General features: G+C 46.0%; 1 protein-coding gene across 4 annotated transcripts in view; it reads right to left on the bottom strand.

The window, feature by feature from the left end:
* FOXK2 (forkhead box K2) overlaps nt 1-20,411 on the bottom strand; it is a 165,046-nt gene that overhangs the window by 43,691 nt on the left and 100,944 nt on the right. The window lies entirely within an intron of this gene.

Raw genomic sequence — 20,411 nt, 5'->3', positions numbered from 1 at the left:
TGCTGTTACATTTTCTTTAATAACTGAAACAATCTAATGTAAAGCAAAAAAGACATTTAGAGAATAGAAATAGTAGACCTGAAACACAATCTGATGTATTTGGGATAACTGAATGTCTACATACTGCATTAGTACAGCACTGTATGAAAAGATCACTTCTACTCCTTTTGCACCACACAAAATAACCCACTATCAACCTGGTATATTGCCGGATCGCTGTGCGGTGTGAATGAGTCACTCCCGAATTCCCGGGTTGCCTAACCCGGAAATAAAGAAGGGTTATTCCCGGGTCAGGTGCAGTGCGAACGGGTTGCTGGGTCGATGTGACCTGGTACCCGTTCACAGTATAGGTAAAGGTGGCGCGGAGATGATCTCATCTACCAGCACCGCCTCCGATGTCAACCTGATCCAGCATATTGCCGAGTCGGGAATCCAGCTGGAAAGGGTCGAAAATGCCGGGTCACACCCAGGCAGGACTAGTTTCCAATTCTCGGGTGCGACCTGACATTTGCGATGTGAGACCGGTATTACAGGCACACAATATAAGGAGGCTGATCGGTAAGGTGACAGCCCCCTGATGTGTGAGACAGAGAAGCTGAAGAAAGTCAGTGCAGGTGCCCACCACCTCTGTATATGGGGCACATGGGTCTTTCAAAGTAACCGCACACACAAGACCTTAAGGTGAGGATCCTGGATTTTGATATGGATTTTTTATTTTAATTTATCCTTTGATTTTTTTTTTCTTTCCATAAAGACCTGCATGCCCTGAAAAGCTTGTGCAGAGATATAAATATCTACACACAGTGTGAGAACATACAAAGACTATATAGCTCTATCATTCAGTTCTCTTGGATTATATCCAACCAACAAAAAACTGGTTCTTTAGATTTTAGCATCTAGAAGCCTCTGTTACATAATATAGACACACAGCAGGACCATAATGATGCAGCTACCTCACTATGCTGTTAGTCAGCTGTCCAATGATTATTACAGATCCATAGAAGACCCCACAGTAGAATAATAACGTGGTACAGGAAGATGCTCAGATTCATGCATAAACTGGCAACACACCAATGACTGAAGTGGAAATAGCTTTGGGGCACTGAACCAAATCACAACATGAGGATTACTGCCCAGTGACATCTTATCCAACAGCTAAAATAGAAATCCAGCCTTATTGGGACAGGAGACAGAAATGCACACAACCCGACCTGTAAACAGCAATCACTATACAGACATGTTGGCAAGAAGCTGGACCTACTCTACTCTTAACTGGAGAGTGATGGGAAGTAAAAGGGCGGTTTCTCTCTGACCCTGTCTGGCTATGGAGCACCGATACATTTCTGCTTTTACATCACAGAATGGTATCAGAATCAGCGTTATTGGCCAGGTATACTTGTGTATACTAGGAATTTGTCTTCGGTTTGCTATACAACAGCCAAGTAGGTAACAGATAAGCAGGTGGGGGGGGGGGGGGGGGGGCACCTAAAGTCATACAGATAGGAATACCGTAGAGACACAAGTTAGTTACATGTACATCTAGTCAGTCAATGTTCAGGAGTTCAGCAAGCGGACCGCTTGGGGAAAGAAACTTTTGAGGCTTCTGGTGGACCTGGCGGGAACGGCCCTGTAACGCCTGCCTGAAGGAAGAAAGTTAAACATGTTGTGGCCGGGGTGTAGCTGGTCTTTTACCATCTTCGCTGCCCGTTTTTTTAGCTCTGGACAGGTACAGGTCCTGGACTGAGGGAAGGTCGGCGCCGATGATCTTCTCTGCGGTTCTGACCACCTTTTGGAGCCTGCATCTGTCCCTCACGTTGGCGGAGCTGTACCATATGAGTATCGAGGAGCACAGTACCGACTCCACAATCGCGGAGTAGAAGAGGAGCAGAAGCTTCTGTGGGATGTTGAACTTCCTTAGTTGCCTAAGGAAGAACAACCTCTGCTGCGCTTTCCCAACAGTGGCGTCAGCGTTGGACCCCAATTTAAGGTCCCGGGAGACTGTGGTCCCTAGAAACTTGAAGGAGTCCACTAGCGATACCACAGTGTAAGCAATCGTTAGCGGAGGTGCACTAGCAGAATTCTTCCTGAAGTCCACTATCATCTCGACAGTTTTGAGAGGGTTGAGCTCAAGGGTGTTGTGGATGCACCACTGGGCCAACCGGTCTACTTCCCGTCTATAGGCCGATTCGTCCCAATCCTTGATGAGGCCGACGATGGTGGTGTCATCGGCGAATTTGATGATCTTTATTGATTGCGCTTCTGAAGTACAGTCATTTGTGTGCAGGGAGAAGAGCAGAGGTGAGAGGACACAGCCCTGAGGGGCCCCTGTACTAATGGACCACGCTTGATGGGTGAATTCCCCCCGCTTTCACCACCTGTGTCCTATCTGTCAGGAAGTCTACTATCCAGGAACAGTTAGCTTCTGGGACCACTAGACCCCTCATTCAACTAGTATTTTATAGGCCCCTCATTCAACTGAAGCTGTTACAGCATTTCCCAATTTGCACGTTTTAACAAGTTTCTATAGAAAGATTCACTTTTTTTTTTTCTTTAGACATTTGCAGTCACTCATCTCTCCAATCACCCTAGCTTCTCTGTCTTATAGGATCACCAAGCTGAGTACTGTGGGATGAACGAGTTCCAACTTGATATCTCCCATGCAATCATTGTGAAGCCTCCTACCAGCGGACCGTTTGTATACCAGAACATTCCTAACTCAGAGCCCAGGTTGTAGTCTGCTATGTACTTACAGTATGTAAGCCATAAAAGTCTTGTGTCCTATAACAGATGGTTTCCAATGCACAAACTAACTAAAATGGACAGTATAGCCAAATGTGGAGTATTCACTATAGCAGCCAACATTTCAGTTTGTTCATTTTTTTTTTTTCAATTGCTTACATCCAGCCTTTAGACAATCCCTCCATTATTTAGGCGATTTCAACATCCCAATTGATATCACCACAGAGCTCTCTACCTCCAAACACCTTAACCTCACATCATCGCTTGGTCTCTCACAGTGTACCTCCTATCCTCCCATGTGAATGGGCACTCAATTGATCTGGTCTTCACTCGCGGTTGTGATATTTCTGACTTCTCCAACTCCCCATTCCCCCTACTCTGACCAACACCACCTCTCAACTTATACCTCTCTGCTTCTACACCTCTGCCTCCTAAGGCTACCATTACTTGGTGTAACAGAGGCCATCAACAGTTTCCTTATCCTTCCTGCTTGACTCACTTCTCTCTCCTATTCACTCTCCTTTCCTAAACAAGTCATTTCCGATACAATGCTTCCCCTTACTTCTGCTCTTAACTGTGTTGCCCAGTGACCACTATTCACCCTCTGAGAGCACCTCAACCATGACATTCCAAATTCACCAAATATCTGAATAAATGTTCACTGTATCTGGAGAGATGAAGTAATGGCTCTCGTCTAGCTCTCTCTATTAGATCCTATCCCCTCCCACCTCATCCGCTACCTCTCTGCTTCTACCTATTCCCATCTTGCCCACCTCCTCAATATCTCCCTCATATCAGGTACTGTTCCCTCCGCCTACAAGCATGCCCTTGTCTCCCCCATTATTAAAAAAACCTACTCTTGAACCTAACACTCTAACTACTAACCCATCTCTCTTCTCCCTTTTGTCTCCAAACTCCTGGAGCTTACAGGAGCTGGGGTCTACAACCCCTTTACGCTTTTCTTTCCTCTCATTACATATGCTTGACCCATTTCAGTGTAGCTTCCATCCTCTCCATTCCACTAAAACTGCCCTCACGAAAGTCTGCAATGACCTCCATGCTGCCAAATCCAAGAGCAACAACGATCTGCTTATTCTTCTAGACATCTCTGCAGCTTTTGACACTGTGGCCTACACTCTTCTCCTGCAAACCCTTCACTCCATTTGCCTGCATGATACTGCATTCTCTTGGCTATCCTACCTCTATGACTGCTCCTTCTCTGTCTCCTCTCATGACTCCGCCTCTCACACATTCCCTATAACAGTAGGTGTCCCCCAAGGTTGATTTCTTGTATCTTTCCTTTTCTCTCTCTCTAAGTCCTCTTTAGGCGAGCTCATTCGCTCTTTCACCTTCCAAAATCATCTCTATGCTGATGATACTCAAAGCTACCTTTCCTCCCATGACCCCTGCCCCTCTCTCCTCACTTGTATTTCCAGCTGTCCTTGTGCTATATCTTCTTGGATGTCCCAGAGCTCTCTTAACAGGTCTAAGAATGAGCTGATCACCTTCCCACCCTCCCGCATAACCTCACCTCCCACAATTTCACTATCTATTGACGGCACAACCAGTGGCGGATTTAGGGGTGAGGGTGCCCCTAGGCACAACAGTAACAGCTGTCCCCCCCCCTAATTTTGTTATTTTTATTGAATGGTTACAAGCCCTCATTAATTTGATGATAGCCAATTTAATAGAATAAAGAAAAAGCCAGTAACCATTATTTTATTTTTTCATTTTAGATTATGTGTACATATTTACTAAGTAAGACGGCTTACAAGGGCATGTACACTTCATTCAAGATGGCGTATGGTACAGTACAGTGGAAATATTTAGCAGTTACTGGTTAATTTCACAGCCGACTGTACCAACACAAGCATCCAAGTGCCACCCCTAGGCACGTGAGTCACGTGCCTAATGGGAAATTCGCACAACTATCTTCTAGACCACAAGCTCACTGTCTTGGAGTTATCCTTGATTCCTCCCTCTCCTTCAAACCACACATCAGTACCTCTTGCAAATCCTGCCATTTCCAGCTCAAAAATATTTCCGGATCAGACCCTCCCTCACCCTCGATGCTACGAAGAGCCTCATCCACTCACTGGTCATCTCCAGATTGGACTAAATGTAATCTCCTACTATCTGGCCTCCCTGACAAACGTCTCTTTCCACTCCAATCTATCCTCAATGCTGCTGTCCGAATAATCTTCCTTTTCAAACGCACTACGTCCCCCTCCCCTCTTACAAGCCCTTCCGAAACCAATTCAAGCTTCTCATTCCACCTCTCCTGCCGAATAATTACTTCCTCTCATTCCTGCCTCCAAGAATTTGGCCGTGGTGCTCCCTACCTCGAGAATTCTCTACCTCTCCACAAAACTTTAAATAGGCTATCAAGAACCACTTCATCAAATCCAGGCACTTTTCAATCTAACCCTCTGCTACATGCTCACTGCTACCCCATCTGTGTCACCCCTGTCTGCCTGTCACTCCCCTTCACAATGTAAACTATCACAAGCAGGTCCCTCTAACTTCATGTGCTTTCCCTTTCTTAGACCATTTTCTACTCCATACAATGGCAGCTAGCCCTTTATTTCTGCCACCTTGATTATTTCAGCGTCATGTCCCTTATGCAACAATGTTTATAGATCATGTGCTTGCCCTACATAAGACAGTGCAAGTCTTTCTTTTCTTGCTCATTTATGTACTTTGTTAGGCGCTGCGGAACCTTGTGGCGATCATAATCAGAGGTTCTCAAACGCATTCCTGAAGGTACCCAAACTGTCCAGGTTTTAAGTTTATCCATGCATAGCCACAGGTAACTTTATTAGAACCTCAGTCAATTTGATTTAACAATCTGTGCAATGCCATGGACCGTTGGGGTGCCTTGAGGACAGTGTTTGAGAACCTCAGATAAGATTTCTTTTTTTATTTGTCTGCATTACCATCTGTGCGATCATCATACCATTACGAAAGGTTTAAAAAAAAGTAGCAACTGCAGATGAATAGGAGACAACCTCCTTTGATAGAATAAGTACAATAGTATATTCCACACAAGGCTCAGAGACTGTCAGTCAGATCACAGCAGATAAGTGATGTACAGTAACCCAAAATGCTTTCCCTCATTTTGAAAATAATACAAGAAAAACTGCTGTTAGAATCTCATTGGATGCTATAGGTTTGAGCAGCCTTTTTTCTGCTCACCAAATGTATAGTTATATACATAGGGAGTATCCAATTAACCTCGGTCAATTACCGCCGCCAACTGTCTCGCCAGGGGCTATCCTATTAGCCCGGATAAACCAGAAACCCCCAAAACAGCGTCATTGCTGTGTCTACCGAAAACAGTCAGGTTTCACTGAACCTGTGTTTATTTAATTTATTATTTACAGGTTACCAAATTGGATAGCCTCTATACAAATACGGGTGAAATATCAGGAAAAATCACGAAAAATGTCCATTTTGAGCCCGATGTTTCTTCTCAGGTAACTGGATACCTCCCATAGTGCGAGTAATAACACTATGAGGTGTGGCTATTAAATAACAAGACTGATGCTATAATTTACATTTAATTATAGGAAATACATTTTAACTCTGTTCCCCCTTCTATGTACTCCTTCTGCATCCACACACTGCTGTATTCTTATTTTTCATTGGTCAAAGCTGTGCTGTAGCTCATTATCCATCAGCTGTCTCAACAGCTGCATTGTTTTCTTTACCTCAGTAACCGATGCAAAATGGGTTATCTCAAGTTCAGATTTGACATTAGGAACAAGAAAGAAGTCACATGGTTCTAGTGCTGGTGAGTATGGAGGGTGTTCTTAGCCAATAACTGCTTCACAGAGAGCTGAGTGGGCCGATGCATTGTCCTGATGGAGGATGAAACCATTTTTCCAGAACTCTGGCCTCTTTTTTCTGATTCTTCCACGCAAAGTTTCTAGAACATTTTGAAGTAATGTTGATTCACTGTTGCGCCTTCTGGTACCCAGTCTGCCAAAATAACACCCTGGATAGCAAAGAAAACAATTAACATGGCTTTGAATTTGGATTTGTTTTGACGTGCGTTTTTTGGTCATGGTGTTTTCCAATGCATAGGCTTTGTCTCAGGAACATACGAGATCCATGGAAGATCCATGATTACTCACAGGTAATACATTTTCTCTAAAATACGAAAATTTGCTTGAATTTGTTCTAAAACTTCTGTACAAATATACTTTCGATTTTCTTCCTGCTCGGCAGTGACCAGCCTTGGAGCCATCTTTGCACAAACGTTTGTCACGTTAAGATCTTAATTCAAAGCTCACTTAACAGTTTCTTTGGCGATTGTTTACCATTTCTGCCATCATCCATTTGAAGGTCAATTTGAACATTCTTCTCAATTTTTACCACATATTCGTTTGTTTCTGATGTGCAAGGCATTCCGGGACATTCATCATCTTCGACAGCCTTACGACCATCACTAAAGGGTCTATTTACTATGCCTCGGAGAGAAATAAAGTGGATGCAGATAAAGGGCAGACAATTAGCTTCTGTCCTTTTACAAACACAGCCGGTAACATGGCATCTAGGAGTTGATTTTGCTGGTACTTTATCTTCATCCACTTTCTCTCTCCCCAAGGCTTAAGCTGGCCATACACCTAAAGATTTATTGTCCAATAAGGCTGGTAGGAACGAAAACCTGGTAATGTATATGAGCAAATGACAATTGACCATTTGCTCTGAAATACTGGAAAACTGCCGCCCCCCCCACACACACACAAAGAAAAACCGGTAGTTCAGACAAATTGATTAAATTAAATGGATTTAACCAATTTGTCTGATTGACCATTTTTGTCTGCTTTTCAGTGTTTGGGAGTGAATGGTCAATAGTCATTTGCTCCCATACATTTCCAGATTTTCATACCAACCAGCCAGATTTGACAATCAATCTTTAGCTGTATAGCCAGCTTTAGTAAAAATGACCCCTAAATCTTTTATACCACACAAACACACGTCACATAATCTGCCCCGTAAACCAGGTTAGCATACAGAAAAGTTTGGTGTGGGTATTGTTCAATATAACTAAAAATAAAAGTTAACATGTTGCTCTACTTTTGAACTAAGCATTTTTATGACACACAGGAAAAACACAACTTCTTTGAACGCTGTGTAACAGCAAACTATGGGGGTAATTCAGACCTGATCGCTAGGGTGCGTTTTTTGCATCCCTGCGATCAGGTAGTCGCCGCCTATAGTGGGAGGGTGTACTTTGTGTACAGGTGTGCGTTCGCATTTGTAGCAGAGCTGCACAAACATGAGTTTGTGCAGTCTCTGCTCAGCCGAGGACTTACTCAGCCGCTGCGATGATCGGGGCCGAAGCGGACGTCAGAAACTCTCCCTCTAAACCCTTTGTCACACCTACAAAATGGTCAGTTACCAACCACAAATGGCCTCTTCCTGTCAGTCACCTTACGATCGCCTGTGTGATCACTTTTTCGCACCATCCCGTCGCTATGTACCGATGCAGTCGTGTGACATGCCGGCACATTGCAGTGCATACGCATGCGCAGTACAGACCTGATCGCCCGCTGTGCGAAGTCGCACAGCAACGATCAGGTCTGAATTACCACCTATATGTGCAAGAGGGGTGAAACTTGCAAAACCGTTTTGGGATAGTCCAAGGTCAAATGTTCCCCCACTCCCTTTTAACTTTATTTTTTTTTACTAGCTATACTTCGTATACTCCAGTACACATTTTCATGGCTATGCCTATGTCTTTTGAATAAAAGTATATATTGCCAATGACCTAAGGGGCAAAAGGGATAATCTATACATAAGCACATAAAAATGGTATTCAATTGCAACTTTCATGACAATGTTCAAAACTGCTCCTGGGCGTAACTTCAGAGGAAGAACTATTTGTCACTTCATGGATTGGTGGATGCTAGCCCACCTTCTGTCCAATGTGTACTGACAATTTACAGGTACCACATGTACTATTCTCATCACGTTGAATTGAAATAGAGTCCATAGGGGCCATTTATAGTAATGGGCATCTATCGGAGCTATTCAATTGCTGCTCTGATCAGACGCCCATTACCCGCAGCACACATTTTTTTTCTTGCAGCCTTCGGAGGTGCAACAAACAAATGCGTTTAAAGTTTGTAGTTTGGGTGCCCAAATAAGGACTTTTAGACTCCCAAACAGCAACTTTAGATGGTTTAGTTGCTTTGCGGGGCTAAACCTGGAACGGTCACCCACATAAAATGCTAATGAGCATCTGATCGGAGCAACACTTGAATAGCTCCTATAGACGCCCAGCTGGTGGGAGGCACAATTGAATAGAATGATTTGCTGAGCTTGGAGAAGAACTTGACTGGTCTGCACAGAGCCTTAAACTTAACCCCATCCATAATTTTTGGGATGAATTCAAGGAACATGAAAAAAGTTTTTTTCTACCAATATCTGTGTCCACCGCACTAGCTGGCAATGTAAAATCGATGCAAACCCCAGTCCTCTTCTCCAGGTTACGTTAAATAGGGGAAGAGCGACTGAACTAACTCAGCAGACTCCAGATCTATTTAGGACTAAAGCGGAACAAGAGTGAGGTGTAAGTATGAATCGGCAAACAGAGTCCATTTACTAGTAAGTTATAAAGTACTGCAAATACATACTGTAATGCAACACCTGGATTCACAACTTCTCCTGGCCTGAGCAATTAATCAGTTGTCACTGTGCTTTAAATGTAGTAACCCCCTTCTCAGTTACTGTGGACAAAAAGCTAGAGGCATGCAAACAAATGAAACTTTACAGCCACTGAAATCATCCTGCAGGGAATCAGGAGAGATTTAATCTGTGTATTAAAATGTCTTCTAGGACAGCAGAGACAGGTTAATCCTGGAATGGAAAGAAAATGTATTGAGAAGTCGACAGGAATCTATATACACACCCGATGTTATTCCTCCACATAACCATGCACATGGAAAAATACCCACAGATGAAGCTGAATGATAAGCAGCTGAATCCACGGTTAAACATACATAAACCTACAGAGTTACAATGGGTTTTAAAGAACTAGGGGACCAGACAGCTACTAACCCCATATATTAGATGGGGATGTAGTTATGTGACCAGCGGTCTCCACAATACCTCCCTCTACACCCCGCAGCCTCACAATCCTGATGGTTAGCATGCTGACCAACAGGGACTATTCCCACTCGTGGGTGTCCACGGCACAGAGAGGGAATAGACCCCAGCCGCCACCGAGCCTGCAAGGGGCTTTTTGCGCTCGCTTCCCTCCCCCGCTGGCATTCCGCTGCCAGCATAAAGGCGGAGGTATACTGACCGGCAGTCACGTATACTACACCCCTGTGGATAGACACACCCTTTCCAGAAATCTGTATAACCTAAATAGTTTGTCCTACCAATGGGCTGCAAAGTACTCAAAAGAGTGTTTATTATAGCTATAATTCCTCCTTTAACAGCTCTAAAAAAAATGCAGCTCTGGTAGACAATATATCCGGCGTAATTTAAGTGCCCATTTAAACAGCTCCTCCCATCACTCAGTACCATTCTGAGTACCTATATGAATAGCATATTGGAACTACTTTATATACTAGTAAATGGGCATGGCATCTGTTGGGTTACTTCAGCAATCCCTGCTCTGCCCTGTCCTATCCCGTCACACTTACCCCTGTTCCCAGACCACATCAGCAGCTCCACCACCCTTCCGTTATATTTACCCGTTCTCAGTATTATTCTCTGGTTGTCATCTGTCCCATCATTACAGCTGTGGTGTGTGCAAGTCACAGCTACTGTGCACAGCGGGTGCAGTGGGAGCTTGCAAGGTGTGACATGCACACAAGTATACAATTTGACATCACTTATATGTGGCTGCAGTTCTATAACAGACTAGGATTCATAACCGTAACGTCTAAGTAAAATCACCAATGGTCATCTGTGGGAAAACACTGGCCATTTTACTACAGCAGTGTATTTGGACACATCTGAGGTCACTTTTCCGCAACTAGCACAGCAGCCTACTTACTAGCTTATACTAATGCTAAAAGCCATGTGTGCGTGCCAGAAATCCCTCTAGAGTGCAGTTTTTCTGCCTGCATGCGCAACACTAATTAGTATCGGGACATGCACGCACTCCACGCTGGCTGCAAAAGCTTCATCTCAAACAGACGTCCCACCTCCGCCCACTAAGGAAGTTTGTTTGAGATTAAATAAAGGTGCCAAAACACTAGACAACCTGTAAATGAGGATTTCTCGTTCTGCATGACCCATTCCAGTCTGGGTTCTGTTGTCTCCACTCCACTGAAACTGCCCTCACAAAAGTCTGCAATGACCTCCATGCAGCCAAATCTAAGGGCCACTACTCTCTGCTTATTCTTCTTGACCTCTCTGCTGCTTTTGACACTGTGGACCACCCTCTCCTTCTGCAAATCCTTCACTCTCTTGGTCTGCATGATACTGCCCTCTCCTGGCTGTCCTCCTACCTCTCTGATCGTTCCTTCTCCGTCTCCTCTCATGATGCTGCTACCCCCCCCCCCCCCCCTTGCCCACTTCCACTAACTGTTGGTGTCCCCAAAAGGTTCTGTTCTCGGTCCTCTCCTTTTCTCTCTCTAGACATCCTCTTTAGGTGAACTCATTAGTTCTTTTAACTTCCAATACCATCTCTATGCTGATGACACTCAAATCTACCTTTCCTCCCCATATCTCTCCACAGCTCTCCTCACTCGTACCTCCAACTGTCTTTCTTCTATCTCTTCCTGGATGTCCCAGCGCTTTCTTAAACTCAACATGTCTTAAGGTGGGTACACACTATTAGATATATCTGCAGATCAATTGATCTGCAGATATATCTATGTACGGATCGGGCAGTGTGCTGTGCATACACACAGCCCGATCCGTCGGGGGACTGACGTCATGAACTGGGGGTGGGGGTGGGTGGGGGGGGGTTCACCTGTCAATCACCGCCGGCCGCCGCAGCATGTGTACGGGCGGTCGGACGACCGCCCCGTACACACACAGCGACGCGCCAATATATCGTTAGATATATTGGCTGTCGGCTGTGCTGCGCGGCCGACGCGATACGTCTGAACGACAGAGTTCACAGACGTATCGCCCGTACACACTGGCCGACGGTCCAGCGATGTATCGGCCGTTCAAGAGAACGGCCGATACATCGACCAGTGTGTACGGGCCTTTAGACTGAGCTGATCTACCCACCCTCCCGCACAACCTCACCTCCCACAATCTCAATATCCATTGATGGCACAACTATCTCCTCTAGCCCCCAAGTATGCTGTCTTGGCGTAATACTCGACTCATCCCTCTCCTTCAAACCACACATTCAGCTCCTCTCAAAAACCTGTCATTTTTATCTCAAAAACATTTCCAAGATCAGACCTTTTCTCACCCAGGATGCCACTAAGATCATTGACTCACTGATTATTTCCAGACTAGGCTACTGTAATCTCCTCCGATCTGGCCTCCGTGACAGACAATTACCTCTCTCCACTCCAATCTATCCTCAATGCTGCAACCCGGCTCTTCCTCACCAAACGCACTACATCCACCTCCCCTCTCATACAAGCCCTCCACTGGCTTCCCTTCCCTTTCAGAATCCAATTCAAACTTCTCACTCACTTACAAAGCACTCACCCTCTCCTCTCACATTTACAACTGACCTTATCTCCCTTTACTCTCTCTTACCCATCCTCCTCGCTCTGCTAATGCAAGTCGACTCTCCTGTCTTCTGATTACTTCCACCCACTCCTATCTCCAAGATTTTTCACGTGCTGCTCCCTTTCTCTGGAATTCTTTACCTCTCCCCCTCAGACTCTCCACCTCTCTACAAAACTTCAAACGGGCTCTCAAGACCCACTTCTTTACCAAACCCAGCCAAATCTCATCCTAACCCTGTTCCACGCTCTCTATGTACCTCATCTGTGTCACCCCTGTCTGTCTACCCCTCCCCTTAGAATGTAAGCTCTCACGAGTAGGAACCTCTTCCCTCATGTGCTTATCCTTTTCTTACTTTACGTTAATAATCCTCAACTGTCCAAATCCCGCAGTTTTTCGGCCACCTTGAAACTTATCTCTATGTCGTTTACTGGTGTAGTTATGCTTAGTTACCCTGTACTTGTCCTTTATTGTCTTCAATTGTAAGTCACTGTTTTCCTGTTTTGATTATGTGCATATGTACTCTGTAATTGGGCGCTGCGGGACCCATATAATGCGCCATATAAATAAAGGAGGATAATAATAATGATGATGATTTTCTTTGAACTCCACTGCAGTCTTGGCAAACGATATAGTACAATACACATGATATATCTTAGTAACTGGAAATGGCTACATACAGGAGCAATGTGTCGTTCACAATAGCTTCAGATCTTTCCTGCAGCAGGGAAGATCAGAAGCTCAGACCAACGACCAGCGGGACCGCGCATCGTGATCATTATCGTTCACAGACAGTGAACTATCTGCACTATTATGAACGATTTATAGTTCCGATCCAACGGAAATGGCCAAATCACTCATAATATCGTCTAGTATATGGGCACCTTTATTTAATCCACAATCATTGGCTGCAGCTCAGCACTCTGCTATACACCATCAGGTAAATTTATTCAGTGACATTTTAAAAAATTTGCAGCGTTGGCCACTGGAATTAAAGGGGCAATAAGATTAAATACAAAATCAAGCATGTTTTATATGTCATATTATGGTCACTTTAAAACCAGAGACGGTAACCACAAAAGCCACAACGGCTGACTCCACAAAGATAGGCCACTGGCTCCAGGACGGTAAATTTGTAGCAGTTTGGCATGTTGGAAGAAGAACAGAGAGACAAAGACATAACAGTACTACATACAATGTAGTAAGTAAATGAGTAACAGTTAACAGACTGCTAATATAGACCACACACACACACACACACACACACACACACACACACACACACACACACACACACACACACACACACACACCTCCTTCAGGTTTTATACAACGGAAAAGATAGACCAAATAAAAATATAATCTTACATGCCTCCTCAAAATTACAAGCAGAGGAAGACCGCATTCTGAGAATCTGAATACAAGAATCTATTGATTGAAGATGGAATAGGGATGGAGGACAATTTGGGGGTAATTCCAAGTTGATCGCAGCAGGATTTTTTTTTTAGCAGTTGGCCAAAACCATGTGCACTGCAGGGGGGGGGGGGGGGGGGGGGGGGCAGATATAACATGTGCAGAGAGAGTTAGATTTGGGTGGGTTATTTTGTTTCTGTGCAGGGTAAATACTGGCTGCTTTATTTTTACACTGCAATTTAGATTGCAGATTGAACTCTCCCCACCCAAATCTAACTCTCTCTGCACATGTTATATCTGCCGCCCCCCCCCCCCCCCCCCCCCTGCAGTGCACATGGTTTTGGCCAATTTCTAACAAACTTGCTGCTGCGATCAACTCAGAATTAGGCCCTTTAAACGAACACATTCACAGAAAGGGAAAGGGAAGGAACTGCAGGGGCAGCAACAGAACTTGAAACAAGTATTAAAGAAAACATTAAAATGAATGTTTGTTTTGTTAAGACAACATTAATGGTCAATACAACTCTGGAAACATGGTGTCATTGTTACAGAATTCTATAAATAAATAAAAAGCAACATTTTGGTGTTGTAGGTTATACAATATACACGCATCACATAGTCATTACATGACAGAGTACAGAAGAGAAAGAAGGTTTTATTTTAACATTAAAATTGGTTCTACAGCTCTCACTCTGGTAACAAACAATTTTAAAAGGGCAAAATGCACCCTGGCCTTTTAGCGGCACCCTGCTAAGGCACCTGGCCCTGTGCTTCCCCACCCGCAGGCTGCAGTGTCACGCGGGTGGGAAGAGTTGTGGTGTAGTGATCATGTGCATGTCATCTAGTCACAGTGAGGCGAGAGCTTGGGGGTAGCCCAGCACCTCCATAAGTACTGAGCACGACAACAAGATAGACAATGGAGCCACGCGCCCCTCCCTGGCCAACCACGCCCCCTTTTCGGTTTAATGCACCTTCACCATACCGTCCTGCCTGCATTCACCATACCGTCCTGCCTGCATTCTAATGTGAACACTATGTATGTATGTTAACTTATGTAAATACAGTTCTCTGGCAATGAGCCCAAGGCCAGTCCGCTACAGGCATTGCATTAGGATTCTTAAACACTAGTGTACTGCATGTAAAATGCAAACATTTATATTACTTTCTTTACTACTAGCATGTGGAGCGCCCACTAGGCCTCCACTAAGCATTTACACGCCATAAGACATGAGGGCAGAAGATATGACAGCAATAGTAGGAAGTGACACGCATGAAACAATGGTTTCTAGTGTCTTACAAATGTACATGTGCTTTCGAAGTGTTATATGCAAAAGCAAAGAAATAAAACACACCATTAATGTCGTTTATCCATCGGGCATAAGACCTAAGGCTGACCTGGTCCGGAAAAAATAAGATTTTACTCACCGGTAAATCTATTTCTTGTAGTCCGTAGTGGATGCTGGGGACTCCATAAGGACCATGGGGAATAGACGGCTCCGCAGGAGACTGGGCACATCTAAAGAAAGCTTTAGGACTATCTGGTGTGCACTGGCTCCTCCCCCTATGACCCTCCTCCAAGCCTCAGTTAGGGCACTGTGCCCGGAAGAGCTGACACAATAAGGAAGGATTTTGAATCCCGGGTAAGACTCATACCAGCCACACCAATCACACCATCTAACTCGTGATAGGAACCCCGGTTAACAGTATGATAACAATGGAACCTCTGAATAGATGGTTCGCAATAACAACCCGATTTGTGTAACAATAACTATTTACAAGTATTGCAGACAATCCGCACTAGGGATGGGCGCCCAGCATCCACTACGGACTACGAGAAATAGATTTACCGGTGAGTAAAATCTTATTTTCTCTGACGTCCTAGTGGATGTGTGGGGACTCCGTAAGGACCATGGGGATTATACTAAAGCTCCCAAACGGGCGGGAGAGTGCGGATGACTCTGCAGCACCGAATGAGAGAACTAAGGTCCTTCTCAGCCAGGGTATCAAATTTGTAGAATTTTGCAACGTGTTTGCCCCTGACCAAGTAGCAGCTCGGCCAAGTTGTAAAGCAGAGACCCTTCGGGCAGCCGCCCAAGATGAGCCCCCTTCCATGTGGAATGGGCTTTTACAGATTTAGGCTGCGGTAGTCCCACCGCAGAATGCGCAAGCTGAATAGTGCTACAAATCCAGCGCGCTATAGTCTGCTTAGAAGCAGGAGCACCCAGCATGTTGGGTGCATCTAGGATAAACAGCGAGTCAGTTTTCCTGACTCCAGCCGTCATGGAAATATAATTTTTCAGGGCCCTGACTACGTCCAGTAACTTGGAATCCTCCAAGTCCCTAGTAGCCGCAGGCACCACAATAGGTTGGTACAAGTGAAAACCTGATACCACCTTCGAGAGAAAGTGAGGACGAGTCCTCAACTCTGCCCTATCCATATGGAAAGTCAGGTAAGGGCTTTTTTATGACAAAGCCGCCAATTCTGACACATGCCTGGCCGAAGCCAGAGCCAACACATGACCACTTTTCATGTGAGATATTTCAAATCCACGGTTTTAAGTGGCTCAAACCAATGTGATTCCAGGAACTTCAAAACCACATTGAGATCCCAAGGTGCCACTGGGGCACAAAAAAGGGGCTGAATATGCAGCACTCCCTTACAACGTCTGCACTTCAGGCTGACATCCTTCCTGGCTTTGATCAGGATAAGAATGACTTCCTCCGGAATGCCTTTTTCACTCAGTATCCGGTGTTCAACCGCCATGCCGTCAATGCAGCCGCGGTAAGTCTTTGAACAGACAGGGCCCCTGCTGCAGCAGATCCTGTCTGAGTGGCAGAGGCCATGGGTCCTCTGAGATCAACTCCTGAAGTTCCAGGTACCAAGCCCTTCTTGGCCAATCCGGAACAATGAGTATAGTTCTTACTCCTCTTTTCCTTATTATCCTCAGTACCTTGGGTATGAGAGGGAGAGGAGGGAACACATAAACCGACTGGTATGCCCGCGGTGTCACTAGAGCGTCCACAGCGATCGCCTGAGGTTCCCTTGACCTGGCGCAATATCTTTTTTTATTGAGGCGGGACGCCATCATGTCCACCTGTGGTCTTTCCCAACGGTTTACCAGCATTTGGAAGACTTCTGGATGAAGTCCCTATTCTCCCGGGTGGAGTCTGCTGCGGAAGTCTGCTTCCCAGTTGTCCACTCCCGGAATGAACACTGCTGCCAGTGCTACCACATGATTTTCCGCCCAACGGGGAATCCTTGTGGCTTCTGCCATTGCCCTCCTGCTTCTTGTGCCGCCCTGCCTGTTTACATGGGCGAGCGCCGTGATGTTGTCTGATTGGATCAGTACGGCTGGTTTTGAAGCAGGGGCCTTGTTTGGCTTACGGCCTTGTAAAGGGCTCTTAGCTCCAGAAAATTTATATGAAGTGAAATCTCCTGTTTGGACCACAGTCCTTGGAATTTTACTCCCTGTGTGACTGCACCCCAGCCCCGAAGGCTGGCATCCGTGTTTACCAGGACCCAGTCCTGTATTCCGAATCTGCGGCCCTCTAGTAGATGAGCCCTCTGCAGCCACCACCGCAGCGACACCCTGGTTCTTGCCGACCGGGTTATCCGCTGCTGTATCTGGAGATGGGACCCGGACCATTTGTCCAACAGGTCCCACTGGAAAATCCTTGCGTGGAACTTTCCGAATGGAATTTCTTCGTACGAAGCTACCATTTTTCCCAGGACTCGTGTGCATTGATGTACCGACACCTGTCCCGGTCTTAGGAGGTTTCTGACTAGAGATGACAACTCCTCGGCTTTTTCCATTGGAAGAAACACTTTTTTCTGGTCTGTTTCCAGAATCATTCCCAGGAACAGAAGACGTGTCGTCGGGACCAGCTGTGACTTTGGAATTGAGAATCCAGTCCTGCTGTTGCAGCACTTCCCGAGAAAGTGCTACCCCCTTACCAACTGTTCCTTGGACCTCGCCTTTATCCGGAGATCGTCCAAGTACGGGATAATTAAAACTCCCTTCTTGCGAAGGAGTATCATCATTTCGGTCATTACCCATGGTAAAGACCCTCGGTGCCGTGGATAATCCAAACGGCAGCGTCTGGAACTGATAGTGACAGTCCGGTACCACAATCTTGAGGTACTCCTGGTGAGGAGGGTAAATGGGGACATGCAGGTAAGTATCCTTGATGTCCAGAGAGACCCTGTAATCCCCCTCGTCCAGGATCGCAATAATCGCCCTGAGCGATTCCATCTTGAACTTGAATCTTTTGTTATCTGTGTTCAAGGATTTTAAATTTAAGATGGGTCTCACCGAACCATCCGGTTTCGGTACCACAAACATTGTGGAAAAGTAACCCCTTTCCTGTTGAAGGAGGGGTACCTTGATAATCACTTGCTGTGAATACAGTTTTTTGGATAGCCATCAACACTGCCTCCCTGGCAGAGGGAGTTGCCGGTAAGGCAGATTTTAGGAAACGGCAGGGGGGGGGGGGGAAGACGTCTTGAATTCCAGCCTGTACCTCTGAGATACTGTTTGAAGAACCCAGGGATCCACCTGTGAGAGAGCCCACTGTGCGCTGAAAATTTCAGAGACGGGCCCCCACCGTACCCGGGTCCGCCTGAGCAGCCCCAGCGTCATGCTGTGGACTTACCGGTCGCAGGGGAGGACTTCTGCTCCCGGGAACTAGCTGTGTGCTGCAGCTTTTTCCCTCTACCTTTTCCTCTTGGCAGAAAAGATGAGCCTCTAGCCCTCTACTTTTCTGGGGCCGAAGGGACTGTACCTGATAATACAGTGCTTACTCTTGCTGTGGGGTAGCTTGTGGCAAAAGTTTTGATTTCCCAGCCGTAGCTGTGGAAACGAGGTCTAAAAGACCATCCCCAAACAGTTCCACCCCCTTCTAGGGCAAACTTCCATGTGCCGTTTTGAATCGGCATCGCCCGACCATTGCAGAGTCCATAACCCCCGTCTGGCGGCAATGGTTATACATAGCGCTTATTAGTGATGCCAGTCGGCAAATATCCCTCTGTGCATCACGCATGTATAAGACCGCGTCTTTTATATGCTCTATTTTCAGCAAAATATTGTCCCTATCTATAGTATAAATATTATCCGACAGGGAATCTGACCACGCAGCTGCCGCACTGCACATCCATGCCGAGGCAATAGCAGGTCTCAATATAATGCCCGTGTGTGTGTATATAGCTTTAAGGGTAGTTTTCTGCTTTCTATCAGCAGGTCCTTCAGGGCGGCCGTATCCGTGACGGTAGTGCCACCTTTTTTAATAAGCGTGTAACCGCTTTATCTACCCTAGGGGTTATTTCCCAACGTGACCTATCCTCTGGCGGAAAAGGGTACGCTGCTTAGAAATTATCAATTTCTTATTGGGGGAAGTCCACGCTTCCTCACACACCTCATATCAATTCCTCAGATGCAGGAAAACTACTGGTAGTTTTCTGTCACCAAACATAATACCCTTTTTTGTGGTATCTGGGGTATTATCAGAAATGTGTAATACATTTTTAATTGCCTCAATCATGTAACGGGTGGCCCTATTGGAAGGTACACTAGTCTCATCGTCGTCGACACTGGAGTCGGTATCCGTGTCAACATCTGTGTATGCCATCTGAGGTAGCGGGCGTTTTAGAGCCCCTGATGACATGTGAGATGCTTGGACAGGCACAAGCTGAGCAGCCGGCTGTCCTATGTCGTCAAACCTTTTATGTAAGGAGTTGACACGGTCACGTAATTCCTTCCATAAGTCCATCCACACCGGTGTCGACCCCACAGGGGGTGACATCCCATTCACAGGCATTTGCTCCGCCTCCACATCATTATCCTCATCATACATGTCGACACAGCAGTACCGACACACAGCACACACACAGGGAATGCTCTGACAGAGGACAGGACCCCACAAAGCCCTTTGGGGAGACAGAGGGAGAGTATGCCAGCACACACCAGAGCGCTATATATCACAGGGATATCACCTATAGAGAGTGTTTTCCCTTATAGCTGCATAATATATATATACTGCGCCTAATTTGTGCCCCCCCTCTCTTTTTAACCCTTTTCTGTAGTGCAGGACTGCAGGGGAGAGTCAGGGAGCGATCCCTCCAGCAGAGCTGTGAGGGAAAATGGCGCCAGTGTGCTGAGGGAGATGGCTCCGCCCCTTTTTCGGCGGGCTTTCTCCCGCTATTGTAAAAGTTCTGGCAGGGGTTAATAAACACCTATATAGCCCCTGGGGCTATATATGGTGTCAGTTCGCCAGCCAAGGTGTTAATATTGCTGCTCAGGGCGCCCCCCTCAGCGCCCTGCACCCATCAGTGACCGCAGTGTGTGGTGTGCATGAGGAGCAATGGCGCACAACTGCAGTGCTGTGCGCTACCTTGGAGAAGACAGAAGTCTTCAGCCGCCGATTTTCCGGACCACCTTCTTGCTTCTGGCTCTGTAAGGGGGACGGCGGCGCGGCTCCGGGAACGGACGACGAGGTCGGGTCCTGTGTTCGATCCCTCTGGAGCTAATGGTGTCCAGTAGCCTAAGAAGCCCAAGCTACCACCACTTAGGTAGGTTCGCTTCTTCTCCCCTTAGTCCCTC

The sequence above is a fragment of the Pseudophryne corroboree genome, chromosome 3 (genome assembly GCF_028390025.1).
Source record: "Pseudophryne corroboree isolate aPseCor3 chromosome 3, aPseCor3.hap2, whole genome shotgun sequence".
Lineage (NCBI taxonomy): Eukaryota > Metazoa > Chordata > Amphibia > Anura > Myobatrachidae > Pseudophryne > Pseudophryne corroboree.
The sequence above is the reverse complement of the archived record's forward strand: the minus strand, read 5'-3'. Positions and strand labels throughout refer to the sequence as shown.